General features: G+C 45.4%; 1 pseudogene; it reads right to left on the bottom strand.

Moving 5' to 3' along the window:
• Window positions 1-413: 413 nt before the first annotated feature.
• The window catches only part of LOC114435427 (protein Shroom4-like), a 24,868-nt pseudogene continuing 2,879 nt past the window's right edge, over window positions 414-22,402 (bottom strand).

Below are 22,402 nucleotides of genomic sequence, written 5' to 3'. Positions count from 1 at the left end.
ATAATAATAATTTAATGAATAAATAAAAACTTACCACAAATTGTTTATTTTTCTCTCTAAATATAACATAAAAATCTGAATTCTCAGTCTGTGGTGTGCGTCTTTATTGTCAGCGATTAAAGGGCGACACCTTGTGGCCACTTTGTGAGCTTGCAGCAGTGGATTCTGCTGTTTCTTGTCAAAAGTTTTAATCCCCACATGTTTCTCTTCCCCTCCCACTCACTCACTCGGGCAGCCACCTCCTTTTTCCTCCTTTACCATCACTCGGCTCCAACGTGACTGTCTTATTAAAACCGGTTCTCTGTCAAGAATACAAATTACAGTGAAATACAAAGTGTATTTCCCCATTATAATGGATTTAATGTGATTTATTCCTCTGTACTTGCACTTTTAACATATTTTATTTAAAGTGAAGTGGTTTAGTTTGATTTAACTGCATTTGTTTTTATTTCCAGACAGAAAACATGCTCTTTTTAGAAGCATCCACTCTAACCACTGGACTGTTCACCCAGCAGGACATGAATCACAACAGAACACGTGAAGCTTAGTTTAAAATACTATTATTATTATTATTTATGGTACTTTTTTCTCACACAACTGTTGTTGCAGTTACAATAAATCAGAAAACATGAACAGAAGTAATATTCTCTCTCGTTGGTCCGACACTTCTTTCCTCTCCAAATCAGCACATTTCCAGTCAGCTTAGAACACAGCAACACATTTCATTTGTACAAAGCAAACGTGTACGTGGACCGTTCAAGGCTGTTTGGTATTAAAACTGTAACTTTAAGCCCACTTCATGAACAAAGAACATACACAACAAAAGTCTCCGTTTTCACTTCAGCGACTCCACCTTTCAAAAGCCAAAATATACACACTCCCTCTTCCAGATCCCGCTTATTTTCCAAGGTGATTTATTTAGACAGGCTGCGACTCCCTCAGCACAAAGTTCAGGAAATATATGAGGAAAAAAAAATCACAAATCACAAGCTGTCAAACACAAGATGCAGACAGCAGATATGTGAAGTTAGGCAGAGAGCCGTGATGCCGGACAATAGAAAGCTCTGTTTAGACGCCTTTTTTGCTGCAGTTTGCTTGAGATCATTGACACCACTCTCATATCCATGCGCTAAATATGAATCTATTCCCAAAGGCTGTTAGCTTAGCATAGAAACGGAAACATCTAGCCTAAACATGCCTTTAATTGTGGAGTTTTACTGGTAGGAATGTTGTTATCTCTGGAGGCTAGCTAGCTCCTTCCTGTCTTTCCATTATAAAACAAAGCTAACTGGCTAGCTAGCCTTAGCATCATATTTACCATGCAGGCATGAGAGTGGCATCAAACATTTACACAAGCTGATGAGCACATTTTCAGTGTGCAGGCGAACAAATGGGATTTTATTTTGAAAGGATGTTTTATAGATTGAATCTATGAAAGGTGAAGAAAGTCTGAACTCAGTGATAAAACCACCCAAAAACTCTCAGAATATACAGTAAACCTCTTCTTGCTCTCCTCTTTTACAACCGCTTCCAGTCAAATATCAAAACCATCACATATATACACACACACCGTACACACTATACACACACGGCTCTCTGTACATAAAGCTCAGCAGAGTGTCAAACTCCACACACACACACACACACACACACACACACACACACATTACAGTAACGGGAATACAAAGTGATATTATGGTCTATAATACAGTATTATAATGTGTTTTAGGCAATGTTGGCTGTAGTGTGGTTAACAGAAGCACCAAAAGAAAAGTCCTCCTCTGATTCTCTGAACCAGGAGGTTTAAATAAAAACAGTGAGCAGCGTCTTAGCGACACATTCATCAAGCACGGGGAAAAAAAAGTCTTTGGCAACGTAGTGTGATACAGTCTGAAAGTGTAGTGATGTGTTTTACAGTACGTGGTTTGGTCCAAAGTTTGATCAGGATTTAAAGGCCCTTCATGTTAAATCTGAAGATCTGATCTTCCTTTTTTTCTCTTCTGGGGCTCGTTAGCTTGTTAAGCTGAGCTTCCTTCTTTGTTTTCCAGGGTGTAGTGCCTTGTTTTCTCTTTTATTTTTTGCATACATTGAGGATAATCAGACAAATACCTGTGTCTCAGTTTGGCATCCGTCAAAGGCCGACAAGGCCTCTGTTTAAACGTGGCCTTTTTTCCTTAGTAGCAACCTTAGCAACTATCCACAAATGGCCGCAGAGTCACATAAACAGCAGCTGTCGAGGTTTAGTAGGTGACAGGATCGGCCTGTTAAGGCCACGCCTCCTTAGGCCAAGTCCTTAGAAGGAAGTAGCCCTTGAATTTAAGTACAGCTAATGACTCCAGAACTTTACTCACGTGGAACAAGTTTTCACTTTTAACAGGTGCAGGTAGGCGTGAGTTTTTTTGTGCTAAGCTAAGCTAGCTTCATGTTTAGTGTCAGAAAGTAAAGAAGCATCCAACCACTGTGCAAACTGCATGTTCACTTCCTGCTTTTTGCCCTGTCATGTGACCTGCTACTTCTTCTTCTTCCTCTCTTTTTATTTTGTTGTTGTTAATAATGTCCGTATCCCATCGACATGCCCATCCCCATCCCCAGGCCCAGTCCCAAGCCCAGGCCCAGGCTCTCCCTCAGCCCCCTCAGCTGCTCCTCTCCCAGCCGGATCTTGTCCTCTAGCTGCCTCTGCTCCACCAGCAAGGCGGCCTTCATCTTCACAAAGTGGCTGCAGAGAGAAAGACAAAAAAACGTGACTCTTTGTTGGCGTTTGTCCCAATCTGTGTGCACTATGATAGGGAGAGTGGTACCTGTAGTCTCTGTGCTGCTCTGGAGAGAGGCAACGGGCCAGCACCCGGCTGACGGCCTGCTCTCTGCGGTCTACGTGATCCTTCAGGTCCTGAGCCTCTGAAAGCTGCCTCATGAGCTGACGCTTCTTCTCCAGCAGGGGGAGCTGCAGGGCAGAGAGTGGGTTTGAAGATTTAAATCAGCTCTCCATCACTGCCTCATAAAATATGCATTTATATATCCTCCTCTTCCTCCTCCTCCTCCTCCTCACCCTCTCGTGGTGCTCAGTCTCAGGGTCCAGTGTATCCAGCGTGGTCTCCACCCTCAGCAGCCTCCCGGACAGAGACAGCAGCAGGCTGACCACCTTGTCCAGGTCACCGATGAACATGCGGAACTTGTCTACTTCGTTGGGCTTACACACCGACACCACCATGCCCTCCACCTGAGGAGCACACATGGAATTAGCTTCTTAAATGTTAAGACGTGTGACAAAATAAACAGATCAAGTTTGGTCCGCACCTCTTCTCCCAGCTTTGCGTTGGCTCGGATGTCGTCCTGCAGCCCCCGCTGAGCCTCCCTCAGCACCCCCAGCTTCTTGCGGAGGCTCTCCATCAGCTGTTTCTGCAGTGAACACAACGCAGCTGCGTGTTACCTCTGACGCACAGTCATCAAACCTTTTAAACATTAGCTGCCAGCGGTACCTTGTAGGTCAGGTCGTCGTCCACGCTGCGCTCTCTGCTGTCAGTCAAGTCCTTCATCTGTGACAGGAGCTGAGCTTTGGCGGCTGATGTGCTGTAGTAGGACGAGCAGCTAGAGCTCGTGCCGGATCGCCTGAAGAGGAAGAGGAAGAGGAAGAAGAGGGGTTTATTTGAAGTAGCCTTCCGTGCATCCCTGAAGCATTTTCAGACAACAACAGCACCTCAATTAAAATTTAACGTTAACTTTTTTGTAACTCGTTGAGGTACGTTGAGGTATTCTCTGTGTAAAAGAGCCTGCAGGACTTTCGCTAGACCCTAGACCATTTTAAGCTCTCACTGACTCTTCAACTGCTTTTATAGGACCCAAATATGGCTTACTTCATGCATAGCCTACTGTACACTGATACAGTGTTTAGAAAGTGTGAGGTGCTTCCAGTTTTTAAAATTAAGCCACATTCTGTCCTTCGTGGCACCAGTTACCCGTCTGACACCTGTTTCTGTAAAAACAAACCATTTGTAAGCTGAACCCGCAGAGAAAAGAAAACTGGCTGCAGATCTGGGCGGGTTGTGGGAAAGAGGGAATGAGCTTAGTGACAGGAACAGTTAGGTCTTGTACAAATCAAATGGTGTGTGTAATTAATGCACACACACACATTCCACTCCCAGCCTTGAGCCTCTCTCATTACCTATCCAAGCTGTCGGTGTTGTGCTCCGTGCTTTGGTAGGCCCCCCTCCAGCTCTCCGTGCCCGACTCTCCCTCACTGTTCTGAGGGAAGAGCTCCTCCAGGCTCAGCCCTTCTCGGCTGCTCTCCCCAGCTTCCAGCTCCTCCTCCAGAGAGCTGCTCTCTGCCCTCATCCTGCACGATGGTGAGGCCTCGGAGTCTGGTAACGTGTCAATGTCCGTCTCCAGGACCGTGACAGGAAGCGCATAGCAAGGTAGCTCGCTGGTGATTGGCATGTCCTCTGCTGGAAGCTCCTCCTCCTGGAAATCATCGATGTCGGTTTCCATTGGGACATCCAGGTCGGCCTCCAGGCTGTGCGCAGGGCTCGGGCTGAGGGTGGTCTCTGACTCTGTTCCTGGTTCGGGGATTTTCTGCTGTTGCTCATAGTTGATCCGGTTGAAGTAGGATTCAGACGGTAAAACGCTTCCATTTTCTAAGACAGGGGGAACTGCTGCATCACTATGAGCTCTGGGAGACGGCGCTCTCTCCCACTCGACTCCAGGTCTCACAGTGGGTTGTTGTTGGTGAGCCTTCGCTGCGCTCCTGTCCTGGTCTGGACTGCGGGTCACGTCAATCACTGAAAAACTAAAGAAACAGAAAATTATTAAATCATGACAGTGAATAGAAACTTTTATTCTGATGCACATTTCCCGCCCATCTCACCGGCTCTCTGCTGGTGGAGGCGTGGGTAAAGTCTCCGCCCTGAAGTGTCCCTCCATCTCCCTCTGCGGTGGAGCCACCGGCCTGAACGCCCTCCTGGAGAACATTGGACTGGGCGGAGCGACATTAAAGGACCTCTCCTGAAACTGTGCCTGATTCTGGTTGGATGGGGGTTGGGGAAATGTGGCTTCCTGGTTTTGGTTGCAGCTGCATCGCGGGCAGCTCTCCAACACTTCCTGCCTTTCTGGAGGGAGACTGTAGGACCTCTGCCTGGACGTTTCAGGCGGAGGGATGTAGGCGGAGGAGTGACTCTCTGTGAAAGAGGGAGCGGTGGACTGAGGAACAATGGAGGAAGAGGAGAAGAGGGTGTGGTGAGACGCACGCCGTCGGTGGAACTGCTCCCACTTTGGAGGCGGCGGTCTCGGAGGCGGTGGTGTCTTTTTCTTGTTTTGCCTGGCACTACTTGCGGTTTCTCCACCTCTTCTGATGACACCTGCACCTTCCTCCACCTCGCACAGGGTCTGGCTAGTTGCCATGGAAATCGATGGCGACCAGCGGTGGCTGTTGTCGAAGCGAAGGTCGTTTTCAGACATGGCTCGTCCTCGGAGGAAAAGAGGAGCCGGTGGAGGGGCGGAGGAGTATCCGTTGTGATCGTCCTGTCTGGGGCCCCATCGACTCTGTTGGGGGTGGTGTTGATGCTGATGGGTGCTCTCAGGTGGCCTGGACTCCCGCCTCCAACTTGGGTAGTCTCTGTGATGCAGAAAGTGGATTGAGGAGAAGTTAACATACAAATATACGGTGTTTGCACCATAACGTTAGACCACACCCACAACGTCCCTATAAGGAAGTTGTGTTAACATCTGCTGCTGTACCCATTATGTAGCTAGCCTAGCTTAGCATAAAGAAGCCTAACTGTAGAGTAACCTCAGCCTCCACACTGAGCTGGTAATAGTTCCAAACTAAAGCTAAGCTATGCTAAGCTAACCTTCAGGCTATAGCTCTGTATGTATAAAAACCACAAGTGGACACCAACAGAAACCTGCACATAAGTGGTTAAATTACAGTAAATGTTTCCTTTTCGGACTCCATTGAACCCTTTCAGTCTCGGGTCAGATATGAGCAGGGGCCCTAAAAGCCCCCGCTTGCATGCTAACATACAGGAATGCCCACCTATCATTACAGCCCCATTTTACATATGGATGATTGCTCCACACACTTAGACCTCATTATGGTCAAATCACAGCCAGGCACGACTGAGTGGGATTTCCGCCCGTTGGTGCACAATGGGCCCAACTCCACCTAACCAACGCCTCCACTTAGACAGCCACAGCTAACGTGTGTTACCAGGTCAAAAACGGAAATGATCATGATAATTTAGATGACTGTATGTGTCAGTGTTTGTTCAAAGGAAGTGTCTCACCTCTCAGTCAGGCTGTACTTCCTGTTGAGCTTGGTTGTTTCCTGTTGCCGGGGCGGGATACGTCTGTGGAAAATAATTAAAGGTGGTTAATGATGGTGAAGGAATGAAGGAAGGCTTCAATCTGGCACTGAGTGTCCGTGCTGAGGGGAAGTGGGTGTGTGCGACTCCACCCTGCAATGTAGTTCGATGGTGAGGGGGGGTTAATTTGGGGTGGAAGTTTTTGTTAAGGCACTTTTAAAGGAACAGTTCAAACCACTTTAAGATTGTTGATTGGGTTTGCAGAGATTTGAACATCCTCTATGATACAATGGAAGTAAATGGAGGACACCATTAATGTCAAGCCTGATCATGGGAAGACATGCTGTGTAGTGCCATATCACTACTCAGCATGTCTTCCCATGATCAGGCTGAACTGTTCCTTTAAAAGTACACCATAGCACCAGGGTTAAGAGTTCATTTTGTGAAGCTCATATTTACAAATGAATGCACAAAACACACACACACTCGTTCCTGGTCGTCTGTGATGCAAATCAGACAATATTTTTGTTGGCATGGTTGGAGGTGAGTTTTACATATTTGGCCCTCACAGAAGCATAAAAATCTATTAAGTGATATTAAATGATAACAACTGATAATAAGCTCGATTTCACAAGGACCCGGGCGCCTCTTTTAAGCCCGTCACCCGGGGTTCAAAGGGACCTCCAGAACTACTAATCAATTAAATGAGAGCAGGGAGACTACTCAGCAATGCCAACAAAACAACTTTAATGCAGCACTTCTTTGTCCAGTTTTAAAAACACATACTGTGACGTGTTTCATTTAGAGTACAAGGATGGTTGGTGTAGATTAAACGTTCGTGTAACGAGGTGGGATGAAATAATTTGTCTCATTTTGCCAAAAACAATTGAAGTGAACTGTCTGAAAACACAGCTGGGCTTCTCAAATGAGAGTCCGGTGAATTGAGGCCATTTAAATTTCTATATTTTCACTTTCTGTTTCTTTAATACACACACAGCGCATTTTTTTCTTGAGTATTCATGTGCATGTAGGATCACACAGCACATCTGCTCCCATTAAAAGATTTGGACGTTGTAAGCGACCGATTTCAATGCACAGGGTTATCAAACCAACAGCCTTTAATTTGACCAGGATCCCAGCATGGAGGAGGCCAGAGTTCAAGGCTCCCCACGGAACAACCACACGGAAACAGCAACACTGAACTAAATATCTTCTGAACTGATGACACGTTTAGTCCAAAACAAATGTCATCAAATGATAAGGGTAGAAGTTCACTAGAGTTGCGAAGGTTCAGACGGGGGGTCTGCAGCACCCCTTGCCAGGAGTCTCGAATCAATTTGCGGTAAAAGATGTAACCCAACGCTGCTATTATCGCTGACACAAGTGTCCCCCACTGTTGCCCAATCTCCCTCAGTTCCATGAACTATTTCAACGATCCGCTGAATTTTCAATGAGCATTTCAGACTGTGACCACATGCAGGATGCGAGGTTCAACTTCAAACCAGCCGTTCAACCACAGAGCATTTGGACAGAGCGGCCACTTAGCTCCGAGATCCAAGAGCGGCCACTCAATCTCTCTCTGCTGCTGCCTTCAGTCTCCAGTGGTCATTTCAGCTCAATCCAAAACCACAGTCTGATCTCAGCGAGCTGCAAAGTTTACCTTTCACTCTGAAAGGCGTTACTTGGTTTCAGTGCAGCTCGGACACTGGCTGTTATTTGACTTAGGAAGCCTGCTGCTGAAAATTAGCTGTGAGGCCAGCAGGCTTGTAAACATACTTGTTAAAAGAATCACTGACAAGATGGAGCCAGTGATTGGAGAGTGAATGTCTTTTTGACTATAAACATGAAAATCCAAATCCCCTGGGAGCCATGTGATGCAGGCAGCAGCAGAGAGTGATGGATAAAAGAGAATAAATCTAAAACATTACAGCAGCAAAGCTAACTCAAGACCAGACAAGCCTGGACAGTGATGCATCCAAATAGTGCTCTTACCTCTGTGGGTGTGTAGCTCCGTCCTGTGTATCCCTGGTGGTAGTCGAGCGACTGTGAATGGGTGCTGACTGGGTGAAACGCTGATTTCGGGACCTGATTCTGGGCCTGAGGTTTGGGCTGGAAGTTGTAGAAGTCGTCCTTGTGCTGGAAGTCTTGATTTCTATCTTTGAAGCCAGAACTGGGGTAAAACTCCTGATGTGAGGTGAGCTGAGAATCTTCTTCTCTTCCTTCTCCCTTTCTTTCCTGAGTCTTTCCTTCTCTCTGGCTTCTCTTTCCAGTTCCAGCTCCCTCTCTCTTTCCCTCTCCCACTGTCGAGCCCTCTCCTCCCGCTCCCTCTCCCTCAGCTTTGCTCTCTCCATTTCTAATACCCTCTCTTTCTCCTGCTGCCTCTCCCTTTCTCTTAACCTCTCCTCCCTTTCCCTCCCTTTCGCTTGTTCCCTCTCCTTTTCTTTCTGCCTCTCCCTGACAGTACTCATAGACTGCCTTCTGGCCTCCACAGTGTTTGGAAGCAGGGTACTTTCCTGCTGTAGTCCGTCTTGGTAGGAGTATCTCCTCTGGGTTGGATGCTGACTGACCTCTCCCCCTTGGTGCTCCGGATGACGAATAGGTTTTTTCTGCTTGAGACCCGAGGTATTTGACACAGACTTGCCCCTGCTCGTCTCCTCAAAAAACTTCATTCTGTCTGCAAATGGAAGGATATCTGACTCCTCTGATCGAGAAAATGAAGAGGAGCGACTGTAGGAGGAGCTGGATGAGGAGGTGAAGGCACAAACCCCATGACGTGACCCTGTGACCCCTAAGACTCTTTCACCCGAGACTCTACATCGTCTGTCCTGATCAGGTTCTGGCTGGAGTTTGTGCTCAGGGGTCCAACGCCAGCGGCGGGCCTTGCCAGCAGGAGCTGGTTCCTCAACGACTCGAATGCCAACACCAAAAGTAGGCACGCCTGGGTCTAGAACCTGAACAGACCTGGACATGCTGTTGTTCTGAGAGCACACTGAGGACTGAGTCTGGGAGACGTCATGGTTAGATTCACCTGAAGGATTTGATGTCTTGGTTTGGGAGTCTTGGGGGATTACAGGTGCAGCAAAAGCAACTTTGGCACCTTTAGGTAGGTCCTGGTCAGTCCCCTCTTCACTGAGTTCTGGACCCTCCTCCTGGACAGTTTCTCCACTACAGAGCAACCCTCCTGGGCCACGACTACTCTGAAGCTGAGCCTTTTTCCTCTGTATCTCGTGCGGAGGTTGGTAGCAAAACGCTCGTTCCGACGTCGGTTCCGTCGATGGTTCCTGGATGAGTTTGACTTTTTCATGGCAGCCTGCTCATCTATATCCTCCCCTTTTTTTCCTCCACTTCTTCCACTCTCTACTGCTCTTCGCTCCTCCAATAAGGTATCCACACTGGCTGCAGCACTGAGAGGCTCAAAAGAACTCTCCAGTGTCTGGTCAGAGCTCAATCTTTCCTGTCTTGCAGATGCTACGGGTTCCCCTGGTACACTCACAGAGCGACCCCATGAGACGTGATGCTGACTTGGTGACTGGGACCCACCATTTATACATATCCCCTCTTGCCCTGATTTGAATCTCCATCATCACCATCCAAGAATACAGATCCTGGAGTTGAGCATCGGCTACCTCCCCATTTGTTAGACGTGGCATTAAGGTGGTTGTGACCAGCTTCCTGGTCTTCTGTTGTGGACTGGACAGATGAATGGGACCACTGGCTGTTAAGGGGGACAAAGAGGGTTCAGAAGGGTTTGATGCAATGTAAGGTTCTAAAGTGGAGCCGTCATTGTTGAACTGCAATAACTGAAGTTGTGAAGCGAGAAGTTTTTCAGGGGCACTGTGCCTGTGCAGCCCTGAAGGGGAGTGCTTAGTCTTAGGGGATTCTACAGGTAAGGAGCCAGGGCCAGAAGGGGCTGCTGGATCAGAGAGGTGATCTGAGGTGGCCTCTGATGTGTAGTCATTATTGCCACCTGTGTCACACATGACATGTCTGTCTTTAGTCAGTCTTTGGCTATAATGTGAGTCTAAGGTGTCCTCTTTGAAACAATCAGTTTGGTCATTGTCTCCTGGTGCAGGGAAGCCGTTATGGATTCCAGACTCAACATCCAGAGAGGGCTTGTGGTCCTCGTAATAAGAAACACTGGAGGAAACACTGGAATTTTCAACAGGAGCCGAAGTGCACGTTGTTGGCAACATTAGGGCGACTACGGGTTGCCCTAAAACTGTCCTTCCTTGTTGGAGGCTGCGGGGGGTTCATCTTTCTCTCCCCTTCCCTTTCACCATTTCTTATAATCCAAAGTCTTCTCCCCTCAGCTCCTGCTCATAACAGCAGGATGACGGCCTTTCTTTGACCTCAACTGGCTTTGGCCTTGGCCTGGTCAGCGACCTGGATTTGAGAACCATCAGCTGCATCTCATCTGGGCCTTCGCCAGATGTCCTGCCCAAGGTTTGAAGTATCAGCACCAGGGTAGCCCTGACAACTTGGCCCCAGGCTCTGGAGAAGGTATCCATGGAGCAAGCTTCACGGGCCCTCAGCGGCACTGCCGCGTAGTCAGATGTGTTGGAGCTGTCCGAGAAGGAGCTGTAGGCGGAGTCTCTCTTGTTGTTGAAGAGGCTCGGGTCAACGGGTTGAGTTATGGGAGTCTGAATACGGCTGTTGGTGGGTGTCGGTGTGTCCAAGCTCTCCATGGAGCCCAGGGAACTGCTTCGGTTGTGGAGGAGTAAGGTCTGGACCAGCTGACCCCACTGCATGGACAAGTCACTGCAGAGAGAGAGATGGAGATGCAAAAGATCAGCTTGTTGCTTTACTTTTATTTTTTAAGAACAAATGTCACTATGGACAATTTAATTGACAAAACCCCTTTAGACACTATAAAGTCTTCTAGTTCTTGAATACCAAGTTGTGATTCCCCCCTCCCTAGAGCAATATTTCAACTGTCCAGCTGGGGAATCTGTTTTCTATCAGCGCTCGGCCGACGATCCACAGCAGCCCCATGTGTTTTTAAAGCCCCTCAGAGGAAGCCTCTTTAGGCAGAGAGGGATTTCCTCCTCATCAACTAGCACTGCCTGGAGTCAGAATCTCTGAGTCATCCCTTGATTCCTCTCATCCTCTTTCGTCTTTGCCTTCCGCTTTCTGATTTCTTCCTGTCCCATCTCCTTTACATCAAATCTACATTTATTCCACAGTGATACCCACTTCTTTAAATATAAAATACATTAAATGGCTTAACAGGAGCTCAGTCAAGTCCACAATTGAACTGATTACATGACATTAACAGAGCGTGTGCTTGCCCTTTGTTTTTCCTTTTTTTTAAACACTTGACAAAAAACAGACGAGGCATCCCTTCTAGGAAGAAATGCAATAAATGTCGTACAAACTGTATATCACGTGTCACTCAAGAGGCGGTGAACTGCCCAGTGTCCAGGGTTAGACCGTGACCTGTGACTTCTGTTACATTCTATCTCTCCCGGAGGACTTTTAACTGGTTTTAACAGGCCAACAAAAATGATCCTAAAATCTGGATAGAACAAAAGAATTCCCAACAATCGCAAAACCACGAGAAGCAAAAAGAAACACTTAGGAAAAGCACATTTCACACATGTTGGCTATGAATACCAACTCCAGGGGAGGTTGAGGGCACCCACTGTTCTTATGCTTGGTTTGAATCCAACCCCCAAAAAAAGAATCTGCAGACATTTTTATTGTGGTTTTCTCTTTCCTATAAAGTGGTCATTTGCCCTTTTGCGTTGCTTTGGTGTCTTATTCAAACAATGGGGAAGGTTGCCAAAGAGACAGAGCAGCAGTTACAGGAGAGAAGCTTTGATTTCGAACCAATACAAGGAACCAACCGGCCGACCATCTCCAGGCTGTTTTTGTGGTTTTTTATGGCTTTATAATAAATCCTTTGAAAATCAGGAAAAAAAGATGAATTTTGTTACAGTTGAAAAATATTCAACTCCATCTTATTCTTATCAAATATCATTTTGTGTGTAATGTAGTCCAAACACTTTGGTGGTTTGTAGAAATGGTGTAGGTCATTTGTCTTTCCGTACTTAGTGGATAAGGGGCCTTTTGAAAAGAATCACCGCCCCTTGTGGTGGTCACGTTTGGCACCCGTGATGTTTGTCAATTAATTGAATGTCAAAAACGTAAATCACAGAACTACTACTCTCCTATTTCATAATATATAGCATCAACATGGCCGCCGATTCAGCACATTTTACCATGGATGCCAACACAAAGCAGCCTTATCCTGTGAGCACCCACAGCATGAAGATGATGGTCATTGCTGCAACTTGGGTTCGTTGTCTCTTATGACTTAAAATAAGGTCCATGGTGGTCCCCTCACAATGGGCGGGACTTTGCCACTCTATACAAAATATAGAATGTCATTTGTGGAAAGGATGCTTTCAAGAAATGGAAACCCAACAAGACAATGAGGGTCTTTGAAAGCTAGCATGTAGCAGTTAGCTTATGTGTAGATGTTTTCGCTGTATTGTTACGAAAGGGGTCCAAAGTACCTCATTTACAGCACCATGATGGCTTTGATTTAAATACATCTGATAGTACATCTGAGGTTTCAAATAAAGCTCACAGAGTGGGTGTTCTAGTGGGTCGGTCCACACAAAATACACTACTTCAGCAGTTTTTAGAGCTGTCTAATCATACTTAACAGATATGAATGGAGAGCAGGGAGTGTTAGGAAAAACCCAACCCATCCCCACTGCTATAAAACAATGGGGGACAATACTTTGACTGGTGGGAAAAAAAGCCTTCATTATCTGCATGAGAAAACAACGTTTAAAGGAAGTGAGCGGCGAATGAGAGAGGAGAGAGGCTTCTGTATAGATTTGACCTGGGTGACAGTAAGAGGAAGAGAGGAAATGAGACGGGAGCTGGACAGGAAATGACAGTCACTCCCGCCCAATCAGACGGCAATGTGGAACATGTGAGCGTGAGCCTTGGCACACATACGCACACAAAAATACACGATGGAGCATGCAAGATGACTGGATATATGCTCAGTGTGGCACACCTATTTTTAACTTAAACTCTGTCATATTTAGTCACACACACACACAGTCACACACACTTGCAGACTTGAAGTACAAATGTCCCTTTCTTTCACACAGTTTATTGAATGTCTTCCTCTCTTTGTCCACATGTTCTGGGACTCACATGCCATTGTCCAGAGTTATGCCGAGAGCTGCCTCCCTCATCAGATGTGTGTGTGTGTGTGTGTGTGATGAGATCAGGCAGAAGAAACTGTGGGAATAAGAGGCCAGCCCACACACACAAACACATACACACAAACGCACACACACACTGCTATCTAATCCACGTGGGACCCCTAAATCTAATAGTGGCACATTATATCACCGATTGTTATCAAAAGGAGAACAGTACAAACGGCTAACGTAGCACAGAGCTAACAAACAAAGACATGAAGGCTATTTTTTACTGTGAGTCAACAGACAGACGGCTAGGACTTCCTCTTTCACTTTAAAGGATTAGTTTACCCTGGTGAGATCATACTGTAACACAAATACAGTGTATGACAAGTCATGTGTCATACAGCTGTCCTATATTTAGAGGTGAATTCATCAATTGAACTATTCAAGTTTATGTCACTTTTCAACCCAAGTCAAGGCTGTGTTGAGTGTTAAGCAACAGTTTTGTCCACATATAACAGACCATAGCTGTAGAGTGTAAGGCTACCTTCAGACTGCAGGCTAGAATCACGAATGTGACCTGTATCTGATATTGCCATGACAGTCTGAACAGCTCAATTGCTGAGGTGACTTATTCATCACCGCAGCTGAAATCATCCACCTGGCCTCCACATCCAAATAGACAGACAGACAGACAGACAGACAGAGAGCAGGTCACCAGGGGACTGCCTGGTTATCGCTTTGGAATGTTTAAATAGAAGCCAAAAATAGACCAATGAGCTTCCTGCGTGGGCAGAGTTGACGTTAAAACACAGTGATGTCACCTGTTTCCTAGCGATTGTTGGCTTTTTTCAGGGGCCCAGAAAATCCCCTTACGGCTCACGTCCTATAGAGTCCTAGGATCACAGTGCGTGACTCAGACCTACTGTATGACATGCTCCACCGCTGCACATGAGGCTTCTTTTTTTTTTGAAAGGCAGTTCAAGTGAGGACATACACCCAAAAACTATATCAGTTCACACATATGAAATTAAACCCGAGAAAGTTGGTGAGTCTCTACACACCACATAATCTGAAACACATGGAGTCCTGACCATGTTATTAAATGGGCATTAATTAAACCTGTTTACAGCATTTGTCAATAATTTAATTCAGTGAGACATGAACCAAAAGGACCTAGCCGGTAGTCAAGTATGACGTTAGTACCACTGACATTGTGTAAAAAGAAAATAAGCTCAGACAATCTGAAGAACAGGCTGTTGCTATGCGTGCTATTATTATTTACTTGAACCTGCTGCACATGATTGCTTTTTGTCTTGTCTGTGAAGGAGTTAGGAACCACTGCTTTACTGAATAAATCCTGCCATGATACAGTTAATAATCCCATGAACATCATTGGTTAATCATAAATCTTAGACCAGTAACCGCAAGAGTCGTAAACAGTTTGGATTTTTATGATGCCTCACCTGTTGTCAGTTGTGTGCCAGGGTAGTGTGTAAGGGCCGGGGTGGAGCTGCATGGCAGGTGGAAGTGGTGGAGGGGGAGGAGGGGGGAGGGGGGGGAGTCGGCGGAGGGGAGGCAGGTTGGCAAAAGAGGAGGAGGAGGAGGAGATGAAGGAGGAGGGGGAGGGGGAGGGAGGGGTAGCTCCGATAGCTTTGCCAGGTGCCAGGAGTGAGGCCGGATGAGAGGAACGCTGCGTCTGTGGAGAAAGAAAGAACTCAGGTGAACATCGGATAGAATGTGGACATGTACTGTACAAAAATCTGGTCCAAATAAACCAAATATAATTAGAGCAAACCCTACCACAGCACTTTAAAGAACATTTTTAGCATAACTTAGTTTTCCCCTGACAGCTAATGTAATTTCCCTTTTATATGTCTCACTTTTTCCATTTTGCTTCTCTACAGGGCTTGAAGCATTTCAATATTTAGTCTAAATATGATTTACCCAGGCTTGATGGCTGGGATGACATCCTCATTTGAAACCACAGTTGTAAGTATCTTGGAACATCAGTTCTCGCACAAAATGTAGACCTACGGCGGTGATGCCATGCCAACACAAATCCTGTGGAAACAGCTTCCTTACATGATGTTTGGACTTCCACTGTACTGCCATTAAAAACCCATCTAGCATGTACAGCAAGTCCTCAGTCTGATCTGAAGCCAGGCATTCAGCATATCCCAAGATATTCACTGACTCCCTTATACAGACTTCCGATCCCATGTGCTGGCCAGATTCAACTCTACCCCCCGCAGACATGAGTGTGAGACAGAAGGAGGAACAGAACTGCTGTCTGAATGTAAAAACAGCAAGACACCAGCTCCAGCCAGATATAAATTTAACCTTCCTGGAGTCTGAATGGACCTTTATGATGGTAATCATATCTTTTAGACTTAACACATACTGCTGCTAGATGGAAAAAACCTGGAAACTACCACAGAGACCTGAGCTGGTATTCGAGCCAAGACAGAGATAGGAGGATTTACCTCCTCTTTATCAACAAAAGTTACATTTTCTAAAGGCAAAACCTTCCACTAAAACATTAACAGGTTCTCAAGGACTTGGACAAAACTAACTGACAAATGACGACGTAACCGTGACCTGGTTTTGCCTCATTCTAGTTAAAAATTGACATGACCAAACTGATTTGATATGTGATGGAGCTGAGAGCCAACAAGACTTGAACTTTGCCAGGACTTGTCCAAATTGACATGCCGCTCTAAGATTTTGACTTTGTTTGTCTTCAACATGCTGTAACTGACTTGGGACTAGTTTTTGACCTGTCATGTCTTTCTGGAACTACCTTCAATTTTGACCAAGTTTCCTGGACTTGGACTTGCCTTTAAAGTCTTAAAAGAAGCTCACACAGGATGGTGAATTAAAATAAAAAGTTGCATTCCCGAAAACAACTCAAAGCCAGGTCTGTAAAGGCTTTTTTTAACTGAAAGTGCAAAACTGTAAAGTGAGACTATTCTGGGTACTTCAGGAAAACATTCGGAGGTACAATTTTGGGAGAAGAATGCGGATCCTGGCACCACGAGGGAAAGGAAAGGAACATTTCTGAGTATTATTGTTTATGATAAAGCAGGAGCAGGAGACCCATTTCCAAAATAAACACTCTAGTTTCCTGGTTCTGGCTCCTTTGGAGGGATTTCTATCTAAAGTCCGACTGATTGTTCAACTCCACTGACAACGTCCTTAAATTATCCCCTGAGAAAGTTTATGTAGAGCCTGTGTATGTGCGTCTGTGATTGTATGTGTGCATGAAAGTGTGTGGGAACTATCTACACTCAACCAAGCAAAGTACTATTACTGAATATACTGCAGACATTAGCTGACCAACCCCCCACCACCACCACCACTTCACCACTGCCGCCTACATTTTTCTCAAAGTTTAGACAAACTCAAATTAAGAATCTGATACAGAGAGCTACTGTTGTGAAAACTACATAAGAGACCAGAATCTGAAGGAGAGTTAATGATCCTGAGTCCTAGGAATTCTGGGATTGATAGTGAGAACCTTCCAGATGGGATTTGATCAGTGATGATGAGAGGCAGAAAAACACCAGCTTTGCGTCCATGAAGTGTCCATTTTTATTACCAACACATGCTACTTTGGTCTGTTTTTAGCAGTTCACAACATCTTTTACATGAACAACTGACTTAAATGTACAGATCCATTGTAGACATGGAAGAGTTTGAGGACTGGAAGTATCAAGAAAGATATTTAGAAAAAAAGTGACCAAAAGTGACTTCAACAACATGTTCACATGTACACTCTCAAATCTCCTGAACATCACATAGTGGGGTCGTATGTCAGGATGCAAAGATCTAGTGACTTTGTATTGCTTGTACAAAGACTGTGTAATGTGTAACTGAGTCAGTGTTGTTCTTTTTTGTGGCTATATCTTCACAAAGTCTTACTATCAACTGTCATCGGTACCCATGAGGCCTCCTGGTACAAACGATCCAGACCTGATTCTATGAACGTTGTCTGGACTCATGGAAGAGAGAAGTCAGAAATTCTACTGCACACTTCCAACAAGAACAAAGCTTCCCAAAGAGTAACACAGTAAGATCCACTGAGGCTCCATAAAGTGTGTGGCACTAACATTTATTGGGCACAGGAAACACACCGAAAGCTGCTTTTTACTTTACTTCTGGCCTCAGTGACTGAAGTATCACATAGCCAAGACACGTTTTATAATAATAACATAATCCACAGAAGTCCCACTTTCCTGTTTCTGACACTGTAACCCAGTTGGCTACCTGTCCCAGCTGGCAACAACAAGCAAAGAGGAATCACATGAATCAAGTTTTTCAGAATTCACTGGCATACGATGGATAACAACATGTCCTTGACGTGAAAACTGAGCTAATGGGATAATCGACCGCTGCTGTGGTGTCACTGCGACCGCAACCAACCAGGAAATTCAATCAAGTTAGCAAAGCTTGAGGGGCTTCTATTTATAAATGTGTGTTGTGCAAGCTTTGAGGATCTTACACTGAGAAGTGGATGTAGACAAAAAAGGCCAAGAGACGATGAACTGTCTTGTCTTGCGGCCCTGAATGAGCCTTTATGAAAGGATCTGCTGGAATGTCCCACTTAATGGTCAAAAACGGCAACAGCTGACTGATACCGCAAAGGTCACCATGCATAATCTGAGTCACACACACAGTACAGGACCAATGCCAGACATACACACTTGAGCTCAGACAAAAACTAGTGATTAAAAAATCAATCAGAACAGATTTCTGCATCAGTGTCCACACAAAATCCACAGATGGATGCGAGGCTTTCAAACTTACCAGACTTCACAAGCTGAAGCATCCACAGTCAGACCTGAGCTCCCAGCATCCCTCAGTTCAAGTTCAAAGGACGGGACAACAACAAAGAATCTCCACCTACAACCAGGTCGAACGGTGAAGACTTGTGAGTGAAGTCCAGGTCAGAGCGCTGATGTCCATGTGAAGGACTGAAGTAAGTGGCAGGTTCGGACCAAGAGAGTAAAAACAACCAACGATCCTCACATCCCCTCTCCCTCCTTTTCCTCTCTTTCTCCTCCCTTGCTCCTCTTGCTGGAAGACACAACATGGCTATTTCTCCCTCCTGCACTCTGCATTTCTCTCCCTCCCCTCTTTCCCTCTCTCTCTCTCTCTCTCTCTCCCATCTCATTCTTTCCCTGCCTCTCTCGCCCCCTCCCAAGCAGGATGTGTGAGTCAGTGAGAGAGGAAGTATTGTGAGAGCAGATAAAGAGGTGGACGGCTGCTAAAATAATACCCAGAGTTCCACACTGTTATTGTTTGACGGAGGGAAAATGCAGAGGTACTTCCTTGTGTGTGTGTGTGTGTGTGTGTGTGTTAGCGTGCATGTGTGTTTGCAGAGCATGAAAAAGAGATCGAAAGAGTAAAGAAAGTAGAGACGCTGGACAGACAAGGGGCTTTTTCACTTTGGCGGAGAGACGAGAAAAACAAAATGTGGTGAAAGAAGAGGGACTGTAAGAGAGGATGGGAGGTCAGCTGAAGAATAATTACAGACACAAAAGAGTGGAGGTGATGGATGAACAGGAGAGAGAGAGAGAGTACAAGAGTGCAGCACTCTGCTGATAAAGTCACATTATTGTCTCATCCTGTAAATGGCAAATATGAGAGCAGCTGTGCCAAGTTTGGGTACCGAGCTGACCAAATTCTGTGTCCATCTCCATGCAAACGCCTGGTCCAATGGGTATTTTGCAGCATGACAGCTTAGTTTTACTACAGCTAACGTTAGCAACTGCTAACTAGCATCAAAAAACTGCATCCATTAGAGGTTACTAATCACACAGATGTTACATTTACAGCATTTTTTTCCCTCTAAATGACTTTCTTAAGGGTCAAATTTCCTCTCTTTTCATATCCATCCAGCCAATTTCACACTACACAACACAGATGTTAACCAGGTCTGACAGGTGAGATGTAGAAAGCCTAAATAGACACAACATTGTGTGGTATGACCGACTCGGATTTAACGTTTATTAGCCGCAGCTGATAAAAATCAGCATGTGACATGAGAGGGCACCTTCAGCAGTGTCTGGTTAAAGTGAGAAGACTGTATCAGTGACGCTGTTCCCTCAAATATTTTGACCAGACTTGAACCTCGCAGAGCAAACTTCCAAGAGGTGTGAGTGTCCGACATTAGCGGTGTTAAAGTTTAACCAACCACAGAACGGCAGACACTTAATAACATGAGGCCCTCAGCAGGCTTCAAAGGATTTCCTGTAGACTTATATCTCCTGCAGACTCCATGAAAGTGTGTGTGTGTGTGTAGTACATGCATGGGAGCAGATTCCTTAAATTCTCTGCCGTCTCTTTAAGGGTGAGGGGTTAACTATGCTAGAAAGCCTAAACAGCCTCACCTCCTCCCCTCTATCCCTTTGTGTTAGCCTGATTAGAATCTATTTGTTTGCTTTATGGGTCTCTCTAGTGTGTGTGTGTGTGTGTCTGCATGCAATCAGACCCCTGTTTGTTTCCCTTGCAGGTCCCTCATCACCCGTGATTATGGATTTCTGAATGACAAACACACTTGTAGACATGTGTAGACACACACATGCTGATATGCCAGGTACATCCAGGGTTAAACTCTCATAGACACACACACACTCAGACATTTTACATACCAGGTAATCAGTACAGTGAGACTAGGCTCATACCAGAGTTTGATGGCAGGAAGGGTGAAGTCCAGTTAAGACTCAGCAGCACAATGTGCTGTTTGTGACCGCTTGATCCCTTAGATTAAGTGTGTGTGTGTGTGTGTGTGTGTTAAGAATGAAAAGTGATTTTAGTAGAGGACATCATGAGCTGCAAACATCAACAAAATAGGCTCATTTTGTGCCGATAAACAGTTAAAAAAATAACGGTGAATATTACTTTAAGGAGGGAAGAGGCACAGACAGCAGTGAAGTGTCTGTCCATAATAACAACATGACAGCTGCTGTGAGTCAGAATCAAAGTCTGCAGATTAACAACAGCACCGAAAGGTGCTGACGTGTGGGTCTAAAGTGAAGAGTACACACTGGAAGAAATCAGTATCAGCTGATTTACAGTGCAAAACAATCACACAGGAATGGAAGAGCTGAAGAACCATGTGAGCAAAGAATTGATTAGATCTGGCAAGTTTCTAACGTCCTCCTGCGTCAGCTCCTGACCACACGTCCCGCGGATTGGATTAATTCATGGTGCTTCCTGCAGCACTGACTGTATCTGAATGTCAACATAAAACTAAAACTTAAAAAGACACACACATCATGCTCTGACTGTTAGTCAGTTCTTAAGTGAGACCTTATAACCCAGCTTGTTTTGTTGTTTTTTGTCTTCCCTCCATCTCTTAACACCACTTCCCCTGCTGTTAACAGACTAAACATGAAACATTTAGGAGCAGGAAGAAATGTCTGAAATTAAAAATTGTAATAGGAGCTGATGGCACGTTCCAAACAATCTGGACGCACACACAAAACATCGACGTTGTCCATCTCCGTGTGTGTGTGTGTGTGTGTGTGTCTGTAGAGTCAGAGCAGTGTCATGTATCATGGAGTTGCGGTTTAATGGACCAGTTAATAAAAACCAGGCCAGAGCAGACAGACGAACTGTAGCAGACCACACGCATAGACAAGGCGCACACACACACACACACACACACACTGATAACAGCGATGTTAAATATCAGTTAGACCAATGCTGTGGTACTGTTTGCATGTATTTATCAAATAAAAAAAACTATTACAGCCATTATGAATCATCGATGATCATGGCAGATTTAACAGTATCATAACCACAATCTTCATCAGTCAGGGCTCTAATCAGAGCCAGGATTGCCCATGTGTGTGTGTGTGTGTGTGGGGAAGAGGTCTTAAGGAATGCCAGGAATGTCTATTGTTCAGTTTGGGAAGAACTGAGGGGGGGGGGGGGGGCAGACATTGTGTTTCATGGTTCTTGGCACCGCAGACCTCAGTCTTGCCCCGGTCTCCAGGGACCATGTGGTGGAAAAAAACCCAAACAAGGGGATGTGTGTGTGTGGTGTGTGTTTATTAGTGTGCACTTTCTGCCCATCCATCTGTCTGTGGTAAAATTCCAAACAATCAGAAGAAGTGTGTGTGTTTTATGTGTTTCTGGGCCCAAAAATATCTGAAAGAAGCAACAAGACAAACAAAAAAAAAACAACAAGAGCGACTCAGCACGTAGCTGGAGAAGAGCTGCTGGAGGTCTCTCTCCTCCAGGAAGACAAATGTTTCAAGTGAAAACCAACAAACAGGAGGTAAAGATGTAGGATTTTATCCATCATCAACACTATCACATATACAGACATCACTGCAAGCAGCTTAGCTGGAATGTTAAGGTTTTATTTCACCTATATCCCTCAGAACCCCGTTTCCATCCTTTCATCTTCTTTTAGTCTTCTTTTATGTTTAGCTAATGTGGAGCGTAGATGAAAGAGCGAGCACAGATGAAAGAACCTTGTCATAAAGTCCTGTTTACGCTGTCAGACCATCAAACATGATGTCAGCCTGTCTTGTAATTATCATTTTAATTTCCTGATGCACACCCATGCTGCCACGTAACTCACGCTGCTTGTCCCCCGACCCAGTCTGTGGGATCTGAACAAGCTTCTGCTTTTGTCCAACATTCCCACTCACTCTGCAGAAAGTAGAGTCCGACCGATGCCTCTCATAGCCTATAGACAATATCGGCATCGGTGGATAATAAGGCATCATTACTTTCCACTTCTCACAATCATCACAACAAAACACGGCCATACTGCAGAACAATAATCCTTCTCTTTTATTACAGCCTGTGTGTCTAGATAACCACGCACACCTGCATGTAAAGAGCAGCTTCCTCTTCCATCAGCAGCTGTAAATAAACTGTTTAGTCTTTGTTCGCTTCCCATTAAACTTGCCTCTTGTT

Source organism: Parambassis ranga, chromosome 5 (genome assembly GCF_900634625.1).
Source record: "Parambassis ranga chromosome 5, fParRan2.1, whole genome shotgun sequence".
In the NCBI taxonomy this organism is placed as follows: Eukaryota; Metazoa; Chordata; class Actinopteri; family Ambassidae; genus Parambassis; species Parambassis ranga.
This window is presented reverse-complemented; position numbering and strand designations above follow the sequence as displayed.